General features: G+C 51.4%; 1 long non-coding RNA gene across 1 annotated transcript in view; it reads left to right on the top strand.

Annotated features, from left to right (window-relative positions):
- The first annotated feature begins 256 nt into the window (after window positions 1-256).
- Window positions 257-21,460, top strand: part of LOC149126395 (uncharacterized) — a 37,623-nt gene continuing 16,419 nt past the window's right edge. Inside the window, exon 1 of the long non-coding RNA XR_016233382.1 lies at window positions 257-561. This is a non-coding gene — a long non-coding RNA (uncharacterized LOC149126395). The remainder of the gene's footprint in view (window positions 562-21,460) is intronic.

Here is a 21,460-nt window from a genome sequence, read left to right as displayed (position 1 = left end):
AAATCCTTGCCCTCAGCCGCTGCCAAGGTCCACAGCAGGTGCTGCGCCTTGCCGTGTGTTGTGATGACCTGCAGCTCCCAGAGCTAAGTCAAGAACACCACTGACGTCACCCGGAGGCTCAACGCCTTCCCAGGCTTAGGTGCCGGCCAGCGGCCGCGACAGCATCTGGGGCTGCCAAGCACAGGGGGAGCTGTGCTCCCGTGGCGAGACTCCTCGCTGCGCACAGCTGACGTCGGCTGCCCGCCGTCCAGTCGATGACCTGGAGCGGTAACAAACTCAAGTTCATGGGAGCAGGAAATGCCGCCTGCTGGGGAGTGGGAGGGCCTCCTAGAGCTCTGATCTTGCCCTGGGAGGACTCTGTTGCTATGCTGTCCCCAGGACTGTGAGTGTGGTGAAGCCCAGTGTGCCCGGTGGCCACATACCGAGGGCTGGCGTGGGCTCTCTCCCGGTCCTTTCTCCCGGGCAGTGCCGTGTGCACCCGGCACGTGGCGGAGCAGGGTGGCACCGATGGCGGGTCTGAGAGTGGACGCATCGCAGCTCTGGGAGCTTGGATGTGTTGGGGTGAGTAGCCCCATGCCTGGGGGTCTCATTTTCCGGGGCTCTGTGGGGGCGTGAGACGTGGTGTTTACTGCACGTGGGAGCTGAGGGTGCCCACGGCCTCTTGGACTCGGGGTGCTACTTGTACCCCTTAGAATTCAGCTAACACTGATGGCACTGGAACTGTGGTTAGCTCAGATGTAGCATAAGTCCTTTCTATATATACGTAACGCAGAGTTACAGAGACGGGAGAGAGAGATCTTCCATCCGCTGGTTCACTTCTCAAACGGCCACAATGGCCAGGGATGGGTCAGACCGAAGCCAGGAGCCTGGAGCTTCATCTGGGTCTCCCCTGTGGGTGTCAGGGACCCAAGCACTTGGGCCATCCTCTGCTGCTTCCCCACGCACACTAGCAGGGAGCTGGATGACAAGTGGAGCAGCTGGGACTTGCCCTGGCACCCGTATGGGAGTCTGGTGTGGCAGCCGGCGGTTTAACCAGCCCTGCTTTCTCCAGGATGGAAGGAGCTGGAGCCCAGATGACCCGGGCAGCCCACTGCGGTGCAGCCCACACAGATCCTTGAGAGCCCGTCCTGCTGTCCTCATCCCACCCCACGTGTTCACATGGCAAACGCGTCTGCTGGCCTGGACTCCTCCCTGCGGGCCCCCAGGTTCGACCCGAGTGTGTGATGCAACATCTCAGGCTGTGACAGGGGCCTGTGAAACACGGGGGGGCTGAGTGCAGAGAACCCTGCCTGGCAGAGTGGGTGGCAGGCCTTTCTGGTGATTGCAACGTTCCGCACGCGGCCACACGTGGGGAGGGGCTTTGAAACGTGGCTAACAAGGAGCCGCATTTTAATTGCATTTAATTGTAGCCAATTAAGAGGTACCCAATCATATAGGGTTAGCAGCCACCACACTAGACGGCACAGAACCGCCCGCCACCCTGCATACACACACACACACACACACACACACACGCACACACACACTGGCCCCTGTCTGGGGTCTCCTGGGCCGTGGTGGCCAGCCATGGCCAGCCAGCTTGCTTCTCTGGACTGTGCACACTGCAGACTGGGTGTCTGCTCCACCATTGGGACTGCAGTGTGTCAGTCACGCTGTAAGCCCCTCCCCACACACCCAGTTCTCCTCGGTGACTGTCCAGGTCGCGGTCTCACCTATGATCCGCATTCACCGTGCGTCTTGGCTCTCTGTTACTCTACTGGAACAACCGGGCAGCCTCACTACAAAGCAGAGAGCTTTGATTGGGCTCACGATCCGGAGGTTCTCATGCCAACACTGGGCAGGCCCCATTGGTCTGGCCTCCGGTGAGGGTGTTCCTGCTGGCAGAGTCATGGTGGTGGTGGGCCACAGGGATCACGTGGCAAGGGACAGAGAGTGCGCAGGTCGTCTCTGTCTCCTCTTATAAAGACACCCGGAGCTGGTCATGGAGGCCCACCCTGACGACCTGATCCAGTCTGACCGCTTCCAAGGGCCTCACCTCCAAGCGGTCAGTATCAGCAGATTCAGGTCCAGGGTCTCCGCACCGTGAGCAGCAGACGTGGGGACCAAGTGCAGGCAGGGGCTCAGCGGGGCTGAGGGAGGGCCGGGCACAGCAATGCGCACGCGGCCCCCTTCCCGGTCCTGGCAGTCGGGGGGTTCCTCCCGCACCTCTTCTCTCCCTGTACCCTAAGGAGAGCTCCCACCAGGGCCTTTGCCCCCCTGAGAACCTGCGGCTCCCCTGTCCCGGCTGTTCCCTGTGTCTCCCGGCACCATCCCCGCACTGAGGCCAGGACCCACGGCGAGGACAGCTTCGCTCTCCACACTTCTTAGCGCGTGCTGACGCCAGTGTGAGCGAATACTGAATTATGCAAGGCAGGGTTTCTCAAAATACATTCCTGCAAGGCACCAGTTGTGCCCAAACTGGGTTCGTTTATCTGCTGTTAAAGCCAGACTTTCTCTCCAACCTTTCTGGGTCTAATTACCAAAAAAGACCTTCTCAATTTTACAGGTTTTTGCTTGCGTTTTTTTTTTTTTCTTAAACGTGTTTGGCTTCCACCAATTTTCAAGCAGATGACTAATCAAGTAGCGAGTGAGCCGGTTTTATTTTTAAGCTGGGAATCTCTCATCAACCGTGCTTTTCAAAAACACAGCTCAGAGTTTCGACTTTTTTGCAAGGTGTTTTAAAGCAAGCTTGTAAGCTGATACGCCCGAACTCTCAGTAAATAGCAAGTCCGTTCTCCCAGGAGCGCAGGCCAGCACCGTTGATGTCAGCCGTGACTCCTGTTTCGTTCACGCACACGACCTGTGCTTCCCCAAATAGGCCGGCCTGGACGCCTCGCCTCACCGCTGTTCTGCCACCCTGGTCCAGCCGCCGCCGGTCTGTCACCTCAGTGCAGAGACCTCTCTCGTCTCCCCGCTTCACCCCTGCACCTTTGTCATCTATTTCCCGCCAGCGGCCAGAGGGGCCCCGTGCAGCCTCCACGGCTCTGTCATTTCCAATTGAGCCCTGCGTGAGCTGACCCTGCTGCAGGGGGAGTGCAGGCCCCTCTGAAACTGACGGGGGGGGGGGCATTTTTTTTAAATGTATTTATTTGAAAGAGAGAAAAAGAAAGATTCTCTATCACCTGGGTCACTCCCTAGATGGCCACAAGGGCCGAGGCTGGGCCAGTCTGAAGCCAGGAGCTTCATCAGCTCTCCCAGGTGGGTGGCAGGGGCCCACGCACGTGCACCATCTTCCGCCGCCTTCCTCAGGTGCATTAGCTGGGGCTTGGGTGGGAAGTGGAGCAGCGTCGCAGGCAGCGGCTCTACCCGCTATGCCACATGTGGGAGTTTAATTCCTGGGACCAGGCGGGACGTGTAAGCGGTCAAGGCTCTGTCCTTGTCATGGACCAGCCCACTGATGTGTCGGTTAATGGATTAGTGAGCCGACAGGCTGTCTTGAGAATGGATCCGCCACAGAAGTCAGCTCTCAGGAACCCCTGCCTCTCACCACGGGAAGCCCCGTGCCGCCTGGGGCTCTGCCAGCCAGCCTGCCCTCCCCCCACGACCTTAGAGCAGAGCTAGGAGCCAAAACAAACCTCTTCTGTTTATGCCTTACCCAGGGAGTTACTGTGCTGCTAGCACTCGCCAACGGACTCAGACACCCGGTGCCCACTCCGCCTGCATGCCGCCGACTCCTCCACCTGCTCCCCTTCGTCACTGCACCCACTCTGTCCGGGACACCTGCCAGACCTCTGCTCTCGCTGTCTGCCCCCGCCACTCCCTCCCCAGAGCGCTGCCCGGCGTCTCTCAGCCAGCGCTCGCCTCCAGCAGGGTGGCCTCCTGGGTTTCTGGTCTGAAGCGGCAGCAGCCTCCTGCAGCAGCACGGTGCTGTTCCGTGCGTCTTGCTTTGGCTTCCCTTGTCGGCCTTTCACTCTCCAAGCACACGTGTGGTTAGCCTTGTTGTCAGTCTCCCAGGTCAGAACGCAGCGTCCCAAGGACGGGGGTAGGGTCTCCTTGTGCACTGGGGAGGCCTGAGGGGCCGTGGGGGTCCTAGCACTCAGCACGGGCTTTGCCAGTGAGTTTTCTCCAGGGCAGCGACCACGTTCTGTATTTTGGGGCAAAAACTGGCCTTCTTGAAAATGAGCGCCCTGCGACACAGATGTGGAGCTGAGTCCTTGGCTCAAGTCACAGTTTCCCACTCCACACCCGTCCACTCCTCTGTTGGTGGACAGTTGGGAACATTCCAGCCTGGGGCTCTCACTCCCAAAGCTGTTGTGAACGGTAGTGTTCAAATCTTTGCACGGACACCTGTTTTCATTTCATTTGGGCAAACACAGGGAGGGGAAATGGTCGGGTCATATACTGGGCACACACTTAGCTTCCTGAGAAACTGTAGGGGGCAGTGTTGTGGCACAGCAGGCTAAGCCAGCATCACAGAGATCACATCCCTTATGGGTCCTGGTTCAAGTCCCAGCTGCTCCACTTCTGATTCAGCTCTCTGCTATAACCTGGGAAACCGGCAGAAGATGGCCCAAGTACTCAGATCCCTGTGCCCATGTGGGAGAGCTGGATGAAGTTCCTGGCTCTGGGCTTCAGCCTGGTCCAGCCCCAGCAGTTTTGACCACTGGGGAGTGAATCAGCAGATGAAAGATCTCTCTCTATGTATCTCTCTCTCTCTCTGTAACTCGGACTTTCAGATAAATAATAAAAATAGAATAATAATAAAATAATATGTACAAGTAATATGCAATAAATATAATAGCCAATACAGAATAATAAAATAATGTTTTATACCCCCTCCAATAGTGAATGAGAGTACCAGTTCTTCTACATCTTCGCCAACATTTGGCATGCTCACTGTCTTTCATTTTTGTATTTAAGGAGCTGTGTAGTAGTGTCTTATTCTGTTTTCATTTGCCTTTGTCTAATGGTGAAATTTTTGAGGTGTAATTGGCATATGATAAATCATATGTTATATAGTGTGATCCTGTGTACACACTTTTGTTTAGTTATCATCCACAAATCCTCCTTTGTGAAGTGTCTGCTCAAATCTTTTATTTTTTCTGGTTGTTTTCTTACTGTTGAGTTTTGAGAGTCATTTGTATATTCTGGATATAAGTCCTTTATCAGTTATCTTATTCGCCAATAATTTCTCCTAGTCTGTGGTTTATCTTCTTCGTCTTCTATAAGTATTTTTGACAAATAAGAAATTTTTAATTTTTAAAGATTATTTATTTGAAAGTCAGAGTTACACAGAGAGAGAAGGAGGGGCAGATAGAGAGAGAAACAGAGAGAGAGAGGTCTTCCTTCTACTGGCTCACTCCCCAGTTGACTGCAACAGCTAGAACTGTGCTGATCCGAAGCCAAGAGCCAAGAGCTTCTTCCAGGTCTCCCACACAGGTGCAGGGGCCCAAGGACTTGGGCCATCTTCTACTGCTTTCCCAGGCCACAGCAGAGAGCTGGATCAGAAGAGGAGCAGCTGGGACTGGAAACAGCACCAGTATGGGATGCACAGCACTGGAGGCGGTGGCTTTACCTGCTCCGCCACAGTGCTGGCCCCAGAAGTTTTTATTTTTAGCATAGTTTATTTTGTTTATTTATAGTTGGTGATGTTGACTTCATGGCTAAGAAATATTTGCCTACTTCAAGGTCACAAAGATTTTCTCCTGTGAGTCTTAAGTTTGGGTCATCCACAATTGTGTTTTTATATGCCAAGTAATAATACACACGTTGACTCTATGGTTGGTTGTGAACTGATTTTTGTGTCTGCTGTGGGGTATGTATCAAAGTTATGTATATATAGATATTTGAGCATGGATTAGCTTATTGTCCCAGCACCGTTTTTTCAAAGATTATGCTTTCTCCAGTAAAATACCTTCAGCCTTTTGTCGAAATTAGTCACTCATATACGTACAGACCTGTTGGCTCTGCTTTGCTGTCTTCTTGTCAATATCATCCTGCCTTGATAACTGACGTTTTACAGCACACATCAAAGCCAGGCAGTATTAGTTCCCCATCTCCATTGTCCTTCAAACCTGTTTTTATTGTAGGAACTCATTATTTCTGTAATAATTTTACAATTGGCTTATAGAATATAATTCTACAGAAAAGCCTTCTGGGACTTTGATAGAGATTGTGTTGAACCTAAAGATCAATTTAGTGAACCTTACAATACATGGAAATGGCATATCTCTCTATTTATTTAAACCTTCTTGATTTATTTCTCAATCTTTCGCAAGTTCTCAGTCTTTCTGTCGGCTACGCTTATCTTTTGTCAGCTTTTTCTCCCAAGTGTTTGTCCCTTTTGTTTCAGTGCTATTTAATCTCAGTTGTTGATTGTTTGCAGGTTGTAAGTAAATAATCTCGCGTGTTGCTCCTCTGTCCTGCCACTATGATGACCCCCTCTTTGGTTTTAGTAGATGTGTTTGTTGTTGCCAGTGCCAGATGCCATCAGGTTGGCTGCATACGCAAGTCACTTGCAAACAGAGACAAGTTACTGTTCCTCTCCTGGTCTGGATGGCTGCACAGAATAGAACCTCCAGTGCAGTTCCCAATGTCCGTGGAGAGAGTGATCGTCCTGTCTTGGCAACACTCCTATGGGCAACACTACCAGTGTCTCACGCTCTGTGATGACACTAACCACAGGTTATCCACAGATCCTCATTATCAGGTTGAGGAACTTCAACCCAGTTTGCTGGGAGCTTTTTTTAAAAACATGAATGGATATTGCATTTTGTTAAGTCATGTTTTCATGGTTTCTCGATTTTAGTTCTTTAACTTGGTAAATTTCATTGACTGATTTCCGAGTATTCAACTAACCATGCTTTCTTGCAGAAACTCTACTTGGTCATGTTTTTCTTTTCTTTTTTTTTTTTTTTTAGATTTATTTATTTGTGGGCCTGCGCCATGGCACACTAGGTTAATCCTCCACCTGGCGCACCAGCATCCCATATGGGCACCAGGTTCTAGTCCCGGTTGCTCCTCTTCCAGTCCAGCTCTCTGCTGTGGCCTGGGAGTACAGTGGAGGATGGCCCAGGTGCTTGGGCCCTGCACCTGCATGGGAGACCAGGAGAAGCACCTGGCTCCTGGCTTTGGATCGGCGCAGTGCGCCGGCCGTGGTGACCATCTGTGGGGTGAACCAACGGAAAAGGAAGACCTTTCTCTCTGTCTCTCTCTCTCTCACTGTCTAACTCTGCTGGTCAAAAAAAAAAAAAAAAAAGGTTTATATATTTGGAAGGCTGAAAGACAGAGAAAGGTAGAGATAGATAGATAGATAGATAGATAGATAGATAGATAATAGATAATTTCCATCCACTGGTTCACTTCACAAGTGACCACAGCAGCCAGGTCTGGGCCAGTCTGAAGCCAAGAGCCAGGAACTCCATCCCGGTCTCCCACATGAGTGGCAGGGGCCCAAACACCTGTCAGACGATGGCTTCCCAGACACATCAGGAAATGGAGTCAGAAGTGGAGCAGCCGGGATTTGAACCAGCACTCTGATGTGGGGTGCCCTTCTTTCAAGCTGTAGCTTAACCCACTGTGCCACCCTGCCTGGCCAGCATCTTCTTTTTTAGTTTTGGATTTGAATTATTGAAACCTGGTTTGGAATTTTTGCCTCTACGTTCATGAAAGATATTGGTCTGTAGCTTTTTTTTTCTTATGATAATCATTGTGTATGTTGGTACTGGTGTTGTGTATTTCGGTACAATAATTAATGCTGGTTTCACAGAATAGGTTGTGAAGTAGTCCTTTTCAAAATTTAATAGAATTGGTATTATTTCTTTTTTAATTCTTTGGTAGAATTCCTTGATAAAGCCATCTGGGCACAGAGTTTTCTTATTGAGAGAGTTTTATCTGGGAATTAATTTCCCTGGTAGACACAAAGCTATTTAGGATATCTATTTCTTCTTCAGTAAGTTTTAGTTGTGTGCACCTTTCAAGCAATTTGACCATCTAGGTTGTTGACTCTACAGGTATGAAATTGTTCATAACACTCTGTTATCTGTAGGCTCTGTAGTGATGTCACTTCTCACATTGCTGACACTGGGAATCTGCATTTTTGCAATTTTTGAGGATTTTTTTTCTTTTAGTCTGGCTAGAGGTTTACAGTATTATTTATCTTTAAGAGCCAGCTGTTGGTTTTACCAATAATCTCCTTTTTACTATATTCTGTCTCATTCTTTTCTTCTCTGTTTTATTTTTTCCTTAATTCCATTTATTTTGAGGTTTGACTTTCTCTTTTCTAGTTTCCTAAGGTGAGATCTGAGGTGTTGATTTGAACCTTTGTCTTTTCAAATGTATGCATTCAGAGCTATCAGTTCCCTCTAAGTATAGCTTGTGTTATTCCACAGAATTTGTGTGTTACGCCTTCATTTTCATTCAGTTAAAATACACCCTAGTTTCTCATTTGATCTCATCATCAATTCACGAGTTATTAAGAAATGTGCCTGGGGCTGACACTGTGGCATAGCGGGTAAAGCTGCCACCTCCAGTGTCAGCACCCGCTACGGGCAGCAGTTCCAATCCTGGTTGCTCTACTTCCAATCCAGCTCTCTGCTGTGGCCTGGGAAAGCAGAAGATGAACCAAGTCCTTGGGCCCCTGCACCTGCGTGGGAGACCTGGAAAAAACTCCTGGCTCCTGGCTTCGGATTGGCACAGCTCCAGCTGTTGTGACCAGTTGGGAAGTGAACCAGTGAAAGGAAGACCTCTCTCTCTTTCTCTCTCTCTCTCTCTCTCTGCCTCTTCTCTCTCTGTGTAACTCTGACTTTCAAATAAAACAAGTAGATTTTTTTTAAAAAAGTGTGTTATTTAATTTCAAAATATTTGGAGATTTTGACTTTTTTGCCAATTTTGGATTCAATTTCATTGTGGTCAAAGCATACTTTGTATGAGTTGAATCCTTTTAGATCTTTGAGACTAATGGCTCAGAGTAAGACTCCCTTGGTGAATATCTTCTGTGCCCTTGAAGTCGATGTGCACTCTGCCGTTGTTGGAGGGAACGTTTAGTGACTGACGCCTGGGCTCCTGGGTTGGTGTTGGTTCGTCTTCTCCCTCCTGTGTGTCTGCTTGCTCCGTCAGTTGCTGAGAGAGCGCTATTAGCTCTCTGACTGTAACTGTACGGTTGTTTGCTTCTCCTTCCACATCCATCAGTTTTTGCTTCGTGGTGTTGAAGCTCTTCTTAGGCACATACATTTTAGCGTATTATGTAATCTCAACACCTTCTCTGATTCAAATAATCATTTTATCCCTCACATTATTACTTGACCTATATTTTTCTTTGTTTGATTTTAATATCCACTCAGATTTATTTTGACCAGTGTTAGCATGTCTTTTCCCATATTTTCCCTTTTGACTATTTGTTTCTTTGTGTTGAAGTATGTTTCCTATGTGCAGTATTTATTTAATTGGGTCTATTTATGTACTCTGATTATCTGAGCCTTTAACTTTTTGAACTGAGAGCTTTAGACTATTCACATGCGATGTGATCATTTATATGTTAGATTTAAGTTCCTCATCTAGCTGTTGATTTTCTTCTTTTTTTTAACTTTTATTTAGTAAATATAAATTTCCAAAGTACAGTTTATGGATTACAATGGCTCCCCCCCATAACTTCCCTCCCACCCGCACCCCTCCCATCTCTCACTCCTTCTCCCATTCCATTCACATCAAGATTCATTTTCAATTATCTTTATATACAGAAGATTGATTTAGTATATATTAAGTAAAGATTTCATCAGTTTGCACCCACACAGAAACACAAAGTGTAAAATACTGTTTCAGTACTAGTTACAGCATTAATTCACATTGGACAACACATTAAGGACAGATCACACATGAGGAGTAAGTACACAGTGATCCTGTTGGTGACTTAACAATTTGACACTCTTGTTTATGGTGTCATGGTGTCAGTAATCTCCCTAGGCTCTTGTCATGAGTTGCCAAGGCTATGGAAGCCTTTTGAGTTCACTGACTTTGATCTTATTCCGACAGGGTCATAGTCAAAGAGGCAGTTCTCTCCTCCCTTCAGAGAAAGGTACCTCCTTCTTTGATGGCCCATTCTTTCTACTGGGATTTCACTCGCAGAGATCTTTCATTTAGGGTGTTTTTTTTTTTTTTTTTTTTTTTTTTTTTTTTTTTTTTTTTTTTTTTTTTTTTTTGCCAGAGTGTCTTGGCTTTCCATGCCTAAAATACTCTCATGGGCTCTTCAGCCAGATCCAAATGCCTTCAGGGCTGATTCTGAGGCCAGAGTGCTGTTTAGGACATCTGCCATTCTGAGTCTGCTGTGTATCTCACTTCCCATGTTGGATCGTTTTTTCCCTTTTTGATTCTATCAGTTAGTATTAGCAGACACTAGTCTTGTTTGTGTTTTTTCCTTTTTTTTTTAAATTTATTTATCTACTTGAGAAACAGAGTTAGAGAGCGAGAGCGAGAGAGAGAGAGAGAGAGAGAGTCAATCTTCCATCCACTGGTTCACTCCCCAAATAGTCACAACAGTCGGAGCTGGGCCGATCTGAAGCCAGAGCCAGGAGCTTCCAGGTCTCCCACTCTTGGGCCATCTCCACTGCTTTCTCAGGCCATCAGCAGGCAGCTGGACCAGAAGTGGAGCAGCCGGGACTCCACCAGTGCCCACATGGGATGATGGTGATGCAGGTGGTGTTTACCCTACTAGGCCACAGTGCTGGCCCCTGAAAATGGTTCTTGTGCTCAGAATTAAATAAGCATCCTGGATTTATGACTTTTTACTTTTTACCAAATTTAGAAAAATTTCATCCATAAATCTTTAAAATACTTTCCCTCTGTATTTTCTCCCTTTCTATGCTTTTTCAGGAACTCCAAATATACCTGTGTTTGGCATTTGACGTTGTCCGCAGTTCCTGGTGGTTTGGTCTGTTTGTTAAGTTCTTTTTTTTTGTGATTAATTTTGGGTAGCGCCTGTTGGTATATTCCAGGGTCACAGATCTTTTCTTCTTACAACGTCTACGCAGTTGCTAATTTATATTCAGTATATTTTTCATCTATCAGTTTGCTATTTTTGTCTCTAGAAATTTGATCTGGGTCCATTTAACTCCTGAACAGCCATGGCAGGATTCCATCGAGGCAGTAACCTTTCGTGACCTTGGCTGCTGATTCTAACGTTTGTGCCGGTGCTGCGTGGGTTTTGATTTCCTCTTCTCCCTCCTATTCCTTCGCATCCTTGGTGACTTTTACTTCGTTCAGAGCTGAGTGTTTGAGCTTTATTGTGGGATGCAGTTAAATGACTTGCAAGAAGTTTGATCCTTTGGGTCTTGCATTCAAGGGTCTCTAGGTGGAACAAGCAGTGCTTGGTTGCAGTCGAATTCTTCCACACCATTGAGAAGAGGCAGCTTTGGGTGCCCTGCCCAGTGACGCGCGGTTGTGATGCGCGTCTGGGTGCTGGCGGCTCTGGCCCCTGTGAGCACTGGTTTCTGGACAGTTCCTCGCTGCCTCAGCTTCCTCCGTGCTGTGCTGCTGACTTCTTGAGGGAATCCTCTCTCTGTGCGACTGTCTCCTCCCAGGACTCCAGCCTGCAAGCCGCAGACACCTTGGTCTCCCAGACACTCGGTGCTGTTGAATCAGCTCTGTTTACCCCGGGAGCCCCCTGGGACCACCTGAATTCCCTTTCACTCCACCGGGACCTGGAAACCCACAGCCGTGGTCAGGGTGGCCACCTCTCGGGACCACGGTCCTTCATTGCCCGGCGTGCAGCGCCTCGCCCACTGCTGCTTCATGAGTTTTGTTGTTTTTTTCACAGTTGTTTCAGGAAGATGGAGTAAACCAGGTTTCTGTCGCACCACCCTGCTGAGGAGTAGAAGTCACAGTGAACTTGTCTTGTTTTTATTTCCCTCTGCCTGACACACGTGTGTGTGGCTGTGCCTTCACACTGAACACGCACAGCAGAAATTTTCTGTAGGTAAAACAGACCCTCGTTTGTACAATGGAAGTGGACAGATGAGAAACTCATGGGTTTCGTTTGCCAAATAATGTGTCCTCGCCAGATACTGAACACGTTAGGGAGGTCCTGCCCTGGCCCGTGTGTGTGCCACTAATGTACATTCAGAGACGTCTTCCCCTGGCAAGGGCATAGAGCCCCTTCTTACGGGAGCTCCTTGTTGCTCCCAGAGCATCCACTTCCAATCTGGCTCAGTTCACACCTTAAAATTGCAGCCGCAGCTCCCGGGAGAATTTTGCAAACTGAGTGTTAAAGAGTCTGGGGCAGGTATTGTGGTGCAGCAGATTAAGCCGCTCCTGCTTGTGGTGCCAGCAACCCATGTGGGCGCTGGTTCGAGTCTTGGCTGCTCCTCTTTCAATGCAGCTCCCTGCTAAGCTGCCTGGGAAAGCAGTGGAGGATGGCCCAAGAGCTTTGGCCCCTGCACCTGCGTGGGAAACCTGGATGAAGCTCCTGGCTCCTGGTTTCAGCCAGGCCCAGACATGGGTGTCCCCTCCATTTTGGGGAGTGAACCAGTGGATGTAAGATCTCTGTCTCTCCCTCTCTGTCTCTGGAACTTTGCCTTTCCAATAAATAAGCAAATCTTTTCTGAGAAGGCTAAGTCTACGCATACTTAGCACGCTGGGTTCTTCAGCACTGGGATAATTAGAAGCATTCGTAGGTGTTGGATAAACACTGTAAGTAAATGACGCAGTCTCCGTCCCAGGTCTTCCTGGCGCTCTCGTGCACAGTAGAAAGAGGCCGTGAAAAGTGGAGCAGGTGCAGGAAGGTCCACACCACCTGGAAACAGCCTATTCTCTGCCAGAATGGAGCGCCAGGTAAGGCAGGTGTTTCTCATGAAGCTGAAGGTGCTTCTATGTTTACCTTTTTGGCGCTAAGGACTTTTGACCTACAAAGGCGCTCAACATTTAAATAGAGACTTCTCTATCATTTCTTCTGTTACTTTATGCTTGATTCTCACCATACCGAGATGAGTCAGAATTTTAACACACATTATTTTACGGGATTATTTCCTATATATATTATTGTTTAGCGCCTATGGATTTTATTATGGGTTTGAGAAAAGAAATTAGCACTTATTTTTTCAACATTTCAAACTCACCAATTTCTCGGTGCATTGCTTTAATTTTTATTTATATAGCATGCAGGTGTCCCAAGTAGCATCTTAACCATCGTGTCATCCCTCAGACGACTTATTCTGAATGTTAATTATTTTGTGACTGGGAGCTTTAGAGTTTGTAGCTGATCTTTGCTGGTTGATGGAAAAATATTAATGTCTACATGTTTTCCATTGAATCACCTTAGTTCAGTATGTTTTTTAGTTGGCTTTGTAAGGTGTTTTCTTTGATTAGTAGGTTTCTAAATCCAACTTGATCTAGGATTGTGTTTTAGAAATACAAGGATGTCCTAGCAGTTGAAATGGAAGGAGGTAGAACACGAAACTCCCCCTTCGGCAGTGGCCTCTTTCCGTGACGTAGTTTGCTGTTGATGGAGTTCCTGGGAGATAAGTGTGGTGCTGGACAGTGAGGGCTGCCTGGTACCCAGGTCCTTGACTTTGTTTCAAGAAGGAACTCACGAGAGAGTTGGAGACAGTGCACAGCGAGCAGTGGGCGTTACATCGAGAAAGCAAAGATGGCCCAGACAGCGTGCGCCCTGCTCTGAGCTGCGTTTCACAGAAGGGGAGGTGCATGTTGAGGGGGGGTGCTCATGGTTTTTCTGGGGCGTCGGGGAGATTCCCCGGGGATCTAGCCCCTGCCCTTTCCCTCCTTGTGTGGGCTGACGCTCCCTGGCGTGGAGGCTGCTGGGCATGTCCTGCTGTCTCGGCGAGTATGTGATGAGCTGTGGGTCAGCGCAGCCCCCTACGCTGGGGTGAGCTGGGTCCAGGCTGGGGATCTGTTTATCTTCAGGGCGAGGGGAATCAAACCCATCCCCCTTTAAGGGCTCTGCACTGCTTCCTTCTGGTCTGGAGTGGAAGGCTAAGTACACAGAATGGAACTCACCTTCAGAGAGGAAACAGTATCCTACAGGCAGCTGTTCTGATGTTAGCTGCTGGGGGAGGAGAAAGAAACCCTCGTGATGACATTGTAACGAGTAGCCATGGCAGTGCCAGTGTGAGAGCAATGAGACACTTCAGAGACTTGCCATGTGCCCCCTGGGGATCTCAGGGGCGCCCCCTGCTGTCTCAGACAGGCTTGTTTCAGAGCGGAGGGGACAGGAGAGTTCCCCAGCCCCCGCCTCCAGCTGCCTGCCAAGCACCCAGTGTGCCAGCCTGTGGCGTGACACGTGTTGCTCTGGTCACGTCTGCAATGGGCCAACCCAAACACACGGGGAATCTCCACATGGGAACCGGGCGTTGGACTCGTTTGTCCGGGGAGGGATGAGGCTGGAACTCGGAGCTGGGCAGGGGGACAGCCCCCAAGCCACCCACCGTGCTGGGAAGAGCTCCACACACAAGCTCTGCTTGTTTGCTGCTGCCCAACCCTGCCAGGCGGGGGGAGGGGAGTGGGCCTGCAATGCGGCTGTGATGAGCGGAGATGGCAAAGAGGCCACCCGGGCCCTCCTCCTGGTCAGCTGCCAGCATGAAAGATTCCCGGCGCTCTGCCCGGCGGTGGCTCGGACCCCCGCTGAGAGCGAGGTACCAGGCGAGACACAGTTTGTCCTGGCGGCAGAACCTCCAGAGCTCCGGTCCCGGATGCCAGGGCTGTGAGGTGCCCAGGCCTGAGGCAGGAGGGCACGGAGGACCAGTGTCAGAGGAACCACTGGTGTGCAGGTTGGAGGGAAGACAGTGGGTCTGGGGGCGATTGGTAGGCCTTGGTCACAGTGTAGACAAGCTATGCGTGGCAGGCGTGGAAGCGTGGTGGAGAAGCAGCTTGAGCAGAGCTTGGCGCAGGCAGATCCAGGAGGAAGTCTCTGACGTGCACACCCTTAATAGCAGCTGGCTTTCTTCTTTTTTTTTCACTATTAGCATTTTGGTTTGTTTCTCTCTATTCTGATTCTTTTAGAAAATACCTAAACCTTTTTAAAGCCCACATAACTGTACATGTTGTGGGGGGGGCAGCGCCGCCCCTGCACACCTGTAGAACGTGCAGGGATCAGACCAGGGTAGCTGGCACGCCCATCCCCCCACCATCCAACCATCTCTCCCTGTCGGGAACACTCAGTGTCCTCTCCTCGAGCTGTTTGGAAATACACCATCAGTCATCGTCAACCACCGCTCCCCCACTGCGCTGTGAGGTCTTGGCTTTGATTCCTGCCGTCCAGTGGCACCCTGCACCTGTTCACTCTCACCACGAGAGGTTTTTGTTTTGTTTTGTTTTGTTTTGTTTTGACAGGCAGAGTGGAGAGAGTGAGAGGTGAGAGAGAGAGAGAGACAGAGAGAAAGGTCTTCCTTTTGCCGTTGGTTCACCCTCCAATGGCCGCCGTGGCTGGCGCACCGCACTGATCTGAAGCCAGGAGCCAGGTACTTCTCCTGGTCTCCCATGGGGTGCAGGGCCCAAGCACTTGGGCCATCCTCCACTGCCTTCCCGGGCCACAGCAGAGAGCTGGCCTGGAAGAGGGGCAACCGGGACAGAATCTGGTGCCCCGACCGGGACTAGAACCCGATGTGCTGGCACTGCAGGCGGAGAATTAGCCTATTGAGCCACGGCGCTGGCCAACCACGGGAGTTTAAGCACTGCCCTTCTGTGGGCTGCTGAGCGAGAGCTCGGCGTTTGCAGAGGGAGTCGGTGTCCTGGTGCTGGGTTTGCTCCATCAGCAGCGAGGGCCGCCGAGTCCCAGAAAGCACGGAGCGCATGACAGTCCGCAGTCCCCGGATTGCATTACTGAGCAGAGAAAACAGGACTTCCCAGGGCTGGCCTTGTGCTGTCTTGGGTTACGTTGCTGCCTGTGACTCAGATATCCCATATGAAAACTGATTCCGGTCTCGGCTGCTCCACTTCTGATCCAGCTCCCTGCTAATGCGCCTGGGAAGGCAGCGGAGGATGGCACAAGTGCCTGGACCCCTGCATCCACATGGGAGACCTGGGTAGAGCTCCAGGCTCTTGGCTTCAGCCTGGTTCAACCCTGGTCACTGTGGATATTTGGGGAGTGAACCATTGCATGGAAGCTCGCTCTCTCTGTCTCTCTCTGTAACTCTGCCTTCCAGCTAACTAAACAAATCTTTTTTAAAAAGATGTTTTCCAATGAAAACAGAATTCAAAGGGTGATCTTCTCTCCCAACAAGCATTCAGCCCTGCCTTCGACACATTTTAGAACTTTAGAGACGTGTTTAGCGAATTGTTGAGACCGGGCCTCAAACAACCAAGGTCTAGGTTTGGCTCCTCGTGTGGGCCCATCATTCGGGGTTACTCTAGCCCAGTCTGTGTTTCCCTGGGAGGTCCGGCCACAGTGCTTGGACAAGGCCCACATTCCTGGTTGAGAGGGAGGGGCCAGCACACGGTGACGGTCTTGTATTTGCACGCCTGTCAAGTATTTAGGGAGCAGCCACAGTGCTTTCCACGTGTCCCTTCTTGCTGCACCGTGAGCCCGTCCAGGACAGGGATGGGTGTCCCTCTTCTGCTTCCTGGTCCCCAGCCCTGTACTTGGAGCCGGGTTGTGTTCCACAGGGTGTGAGTGGATCACGGAGCAAGCTCCTGGCGTGAGAACAGGAGAAACACAGGTGCATTTCCTGTCTGCTATGAGCCGCAAAGTGTTAGCCTTGCTCGCTTGTTTTTTATTGTTTTCTGGCTCTAATGAGGTGTCACTGACAAACAAAAACTGTCACTGTTTAAGGTGACGATGCACACGGTGAGGACGTGTAAGAGGGACTCAGTCAGCAAACCGCGGCCCGCGATGTGGTGTCGTTCCGTCCTGCAGCCCACGCTGCCCGCTGGGTCTGTGGAACTCACTCACCTCGTGTAACGCAGGACGCTGCCCTGGCCACCACCGTCCCACTCGCTGCTTCTCTGGTTCCGCTTCTCAAGGCCCTGCATACGGGGACCCTGCAGGGCTTTCCTTTCCTCACAGGTCCTCCCAATTCATCCACGTTGTCGCCAACGGCAGGGTCTCCCTCCCTGGAAAGGCTGAACGCTGCTCCTTGCTGTAGAGGACGTGCTGGGGACTACGCACATGCACGCACATGCACTGCACACACACGCACATGCATACAACACATTCCACACACATGCACATCACTCTGCACACACACACTCCCCACACATGCGCACATGCATTCCACACACACGTATGCACTCCACACACATGCACATGCATTCTGCACACACACACACACACTCCTCACACACGCACACACATTCCACACACATGTATGCATACTCCACATATACACACACACACTCTACACGCACACACTCCACACGCATACACACACACTCCACACACACATGCACTCCACACACATACACATTCCACATACACACATGTATGCACACTCCACATGCACACACTCCACAGGCATGCACACACTCCACACACATGCACATACATGCACACACATGCACATCACTCTGCACACACACTCCCCACACAGATGCACACTCCACATGCATGCACACACATTCCACACATATGCACATGCATGCACACATGCACATGCACTCTGCACACACGCACACACACTCCACACACATGCACACACACTCCACACACATGCACTCCACACACATACACATTCCACACACACACATGTATGCACACTCCACATGCACACACTCCACAGGCATGCACACACTCCACACACATGCACATACATGCACACACATGCACATCACTCTGCACACACACTCCCCCCACATTCCACACACATGTATGCACACTCCACACACACACATACTTCCACATGCACACACTCCACACACATGCACACACATACTTCACACACATGCACACACACTCCACACACGCACACACACTCCACACACGCACACACACTCCACACACATACACACCCTCCACACACATGCACAGCACTCCACACACATGCACACACACACACACACATGCACACACGCACCTTGCATTGCCTGGACTTGTCTGCTGACGCATGCCCAGGGTGTGGACAGCGGCCTGACACCATCTCGTCCCAGCTGTGGGGAGCACGGGCGGGCAGACGTCTCCTGGGCACTGCACTCTCCTTTTCTTGGATACGTTTCCGCGTGAGTTGCCAGGCTAAGACAGTTTCGCACATCTGGTGTGGGCTCCTGGGGTGAGTGGTGCCGGCTGCCCACCTTCTGGAGGGAGCAGGCTGTGGCCAGCACCCCCACCCACCCCGACTGAACCTAGGTGAGCCGTTCCCTTGAGGGGCCGAGCCGTTGACTCCACCTGGTGGTGGCTGTGGCGCTGGCAAACGTGTCAGGGAGCTGGAGGGAGGGCTATGGGGAGAACCTGCTGGGGCGCCCCAGGGCAAGGCTGTGGGAGGCTCCCCAGGAGGAGCCAGACTCCACAGAGCCAGGGTCCAAACCTCCCGGGAGCCAAGAGCTGTGCCCCTGGGACCCAGGCCGTGAGCAGGTCCCTGCAGAACCGGCCTTCGTGAAGGTCCCAGGTGTGGGCCCTGGGAAAATGGCTGCCTCTTGTCCTGTGTGCCAGGGACAGAGCTGAGGCTCGGGTCGGGGGGCGGGCAGCTTCCTCTCCTCCACACGGACGCCGTCTCTCACCTTCCACGCACTGCGGATTCCTCCACACAGACTTCCACGCAGGAGCTGGAACGCCCCTGGCCATCCAGTGCGGACGTAGCGGGAGTTCTCCTGTCCTGTGACTTGGCGTGGGGAGCTGACAGGGAGAGGGGGACATCTTGACGAGGTCACCCGGCGTGCTCCTCGCACTGCAGCGCAGTGGCCGGGCCTAGCAGGCTCTGTGGGCGCTGCTTTGTGTCCCTGTGAGTCATCTGCGCTCACAAGCCCGACACCTGCTTTGAGGGATGAGGCAGGCTCCGCCCAGGACCGCTCTGCTCCATGAGCCTCCTGAGTCGCTTTCCCGTCGTCTTGGGCCATTGAAGGGGAGCAGCTGAGCGTGGATTCAAGACATCGCCAGAGCCAACGAAACATTTCCCACAACTCCACGGCCTGGGGTGACAGAGAACTGAGCTGTCACAATTGCAGTGCCAAATCCACGGTCAGAACCCCAAAGAAAACCCAGGTTCTCGGGCATCGGGCTTTGGAGGTGGCCTGCGGTGTCTTCGTTCAGGTTGTGTTGTGTTGTTTACTCAGCCTGGGCGTGGGGGAACGCAGTCCCGGGCGTGCGGCACAGAAGTAGGTGGAATCAAACAGCGCAGAGGGACACACGCGGCTGACATGGATGGGCAGAGGGCCCAGAGTGCCACAGAAGACAGGAACAGTGGGGTGAGGGGTCTGCCATGGAGGTGCAGGCAGGTGTCCCCCACGGCCGGCCCACAGGGGAGGAGGCTGCCATGTGCACAGTCCACCCACTGCGCCCCCGAACTGGGCTAGCCTCAGAGGAAGCATCGGATGGGATGAAGAAAATGCAGGAGACACAAGATCCAGTGCAGACATTTTTTTAAGGAGCTAAAGTCACCAAGTTCCTCTCCACAAGAAGTCTGGGAAAATGCACAGTGGATGTTCCAATGGCCGAGTGGGAGCCGAGCCAAGGCGCACATGCATGGCTGTGGGCTGCTGCCTCGTGCCTGTCAAATCCACGCATGCACGCCCCAGCCTCCAGCACTCAGAGCAGGTTCTGGGCAGGGGGTGGGTCCCGTCCAGGGGTGGGGGGTCCCGTCCCAGCCTCTCTGGGGCTCTGCTGAGAAATCTGGATGCAGAAAGTGTGCAGGGGGAGGACCAGGCGGGACACAGTGCAAAGGTGGCGCCCACAAGCCGCAGAGAGGGGCCTGGGGACAGGCGGCCCTGCCCACACTTGACCTTGGAGTGTTCTTCGAGCCCCGGTTGTGATTCCTCAGGCTGGTCTTTTCCTTGTTCTCCTCGTGCTCAGCTCCTGTTCCCTTTCTTCCCACTTCTGCCCAAGAGAGCCTGTGTTCACCGTGTGCAAGAGCCCACGGTCTCCTGGCTCCTCTTGTAATCCGAGCCCTGCACCTGTGGGTGTGCACGCACTTGTGTGTGTGTGTGTGGGGGGGCATCGTCTTCCAAAATTAGGGTCGTGTTTTCACAGTTTTGACTTCTTGCTCTGCACAACTTTGTACATCTTTTTTTTTTTTTTTTTTTTGATTTTGAAACTATCTCAAACTTCCAGAAAATTTGCAAATACAACACAAAATATCCGTGCTGTTTAAAACCCTGACCGGAACTCTCGGCGTGCACCTCCTGCTCTCTGCTTGGCTTCCTGGGCAGGAAGCTTACAGAAGAAGAGGAGACGCTGGGGGTTCCTGCCACCCCTGTCGCCGCTGCGCGCTCTCTGTGTCACCGTCACAGCGGGAGTCACTGTGATCACTCACTCACAGCTCTCTGTGTCACCGTCACAGCAGGAGTCACTGTGATCACTCACTCACTCACGGTGGGGTCTGCCACACCCTCCCTTCCCCTCTGCAATGCCCCAGGGAGGGAGTGTGAGGAAGACACGGACTCCTGGTTGCCTTTTGTACGCAGGGGGTTGTCTCACATCTGTGTCCCCTTGCTGTGCCCCCATCACCACTCCACCCCTTCCTTGCTTTGGGGTACAAGGTACACTCAGGTCCTCTTGGGCTTCCCTGTGCCAGCTCTGGGACCTGCTGCCTCCTCTCTGGGGAGCTGGGTTTCTTTTTTCATTTTATTTTATTTCATTTCATTTGAAATGCAGAGTTACAGAGACAGGGAGACACACACACACACACACACCCAGAGAGAATCTTCCATTGCTGGTTCACTCCCCAAACAGCAGCAGCGGCTGGGCTGAGCCAGGCCAAAGCCAGGAGCTTCTTCCGGGTCTCCCACATGGGTGCAGGGCCCAAGCATTTGGGCCATCCTCAGCTGCCTTCCCAGGTACATTAGCAGAGAGTTGGATTGGAAGTGGAGCAGCTGGGATTGGAAGATGTGGGATGCTGGCACTGCAGGTGGTGGCTTAACTCACTACACCACAGCTCTGGATTGGGGTTTCCTTTTTCTTTCTTTCTTTTTTTTTTTTTTTAAATATTTATTTATTGGCTGGCGCCACAGCTCATTTGACTGATCCTCCGCCTGCAGCACCAGTATCCCGGGCTCTAGTCCTGGTTGGGGCACCGGATTCTGTCTTGGTTGCTCCTTTTCCAGGCCAGCTCTCTGCTATGGTCCGGGAAGGCAGTGGAGGATGGCCCAAGTGCTTGGGCCCTGCACCCACATGAGAGACCAGGAGAAGCACCTGGCTCCTGGATTTGGATCGGTGCAGTGCGCTGGCCATAGTGGCCATTCGGGGGGTGAACCAATGGAAGGAAGACCTTTCTCTCTGTCTCTCTCTCTCTCTCTCTCACTGTCTAACTCTGCCTGTCAATATATATATATATATATATGTATATATATTTATTTATTTGAAAGTCAGAGTTACAGACAGGGTGAGGCAGAG

Source organism: Oryctolagus cuniculus, chromosome 5, assembly GCF_051225735.1.
Source record: "Oryctolagus cuniculus isolate XC-2025 breed Fujian yellow rabbit chromosome 5, ASM5122573v1, whole genome shotgun sequence".
Taxonomy (NCBI): domain Eukaryota; kingdom Metazoa; phylum Chordata; class Mammalia; order Lagomorpha; family Leporidae; genus Oryctolagus; species Oryctolagus cuniculus.
Note: the sequence above shows the minus strand (reverse complement) of the source record. Positions and strands in the feature narration are given on the sequence as shown.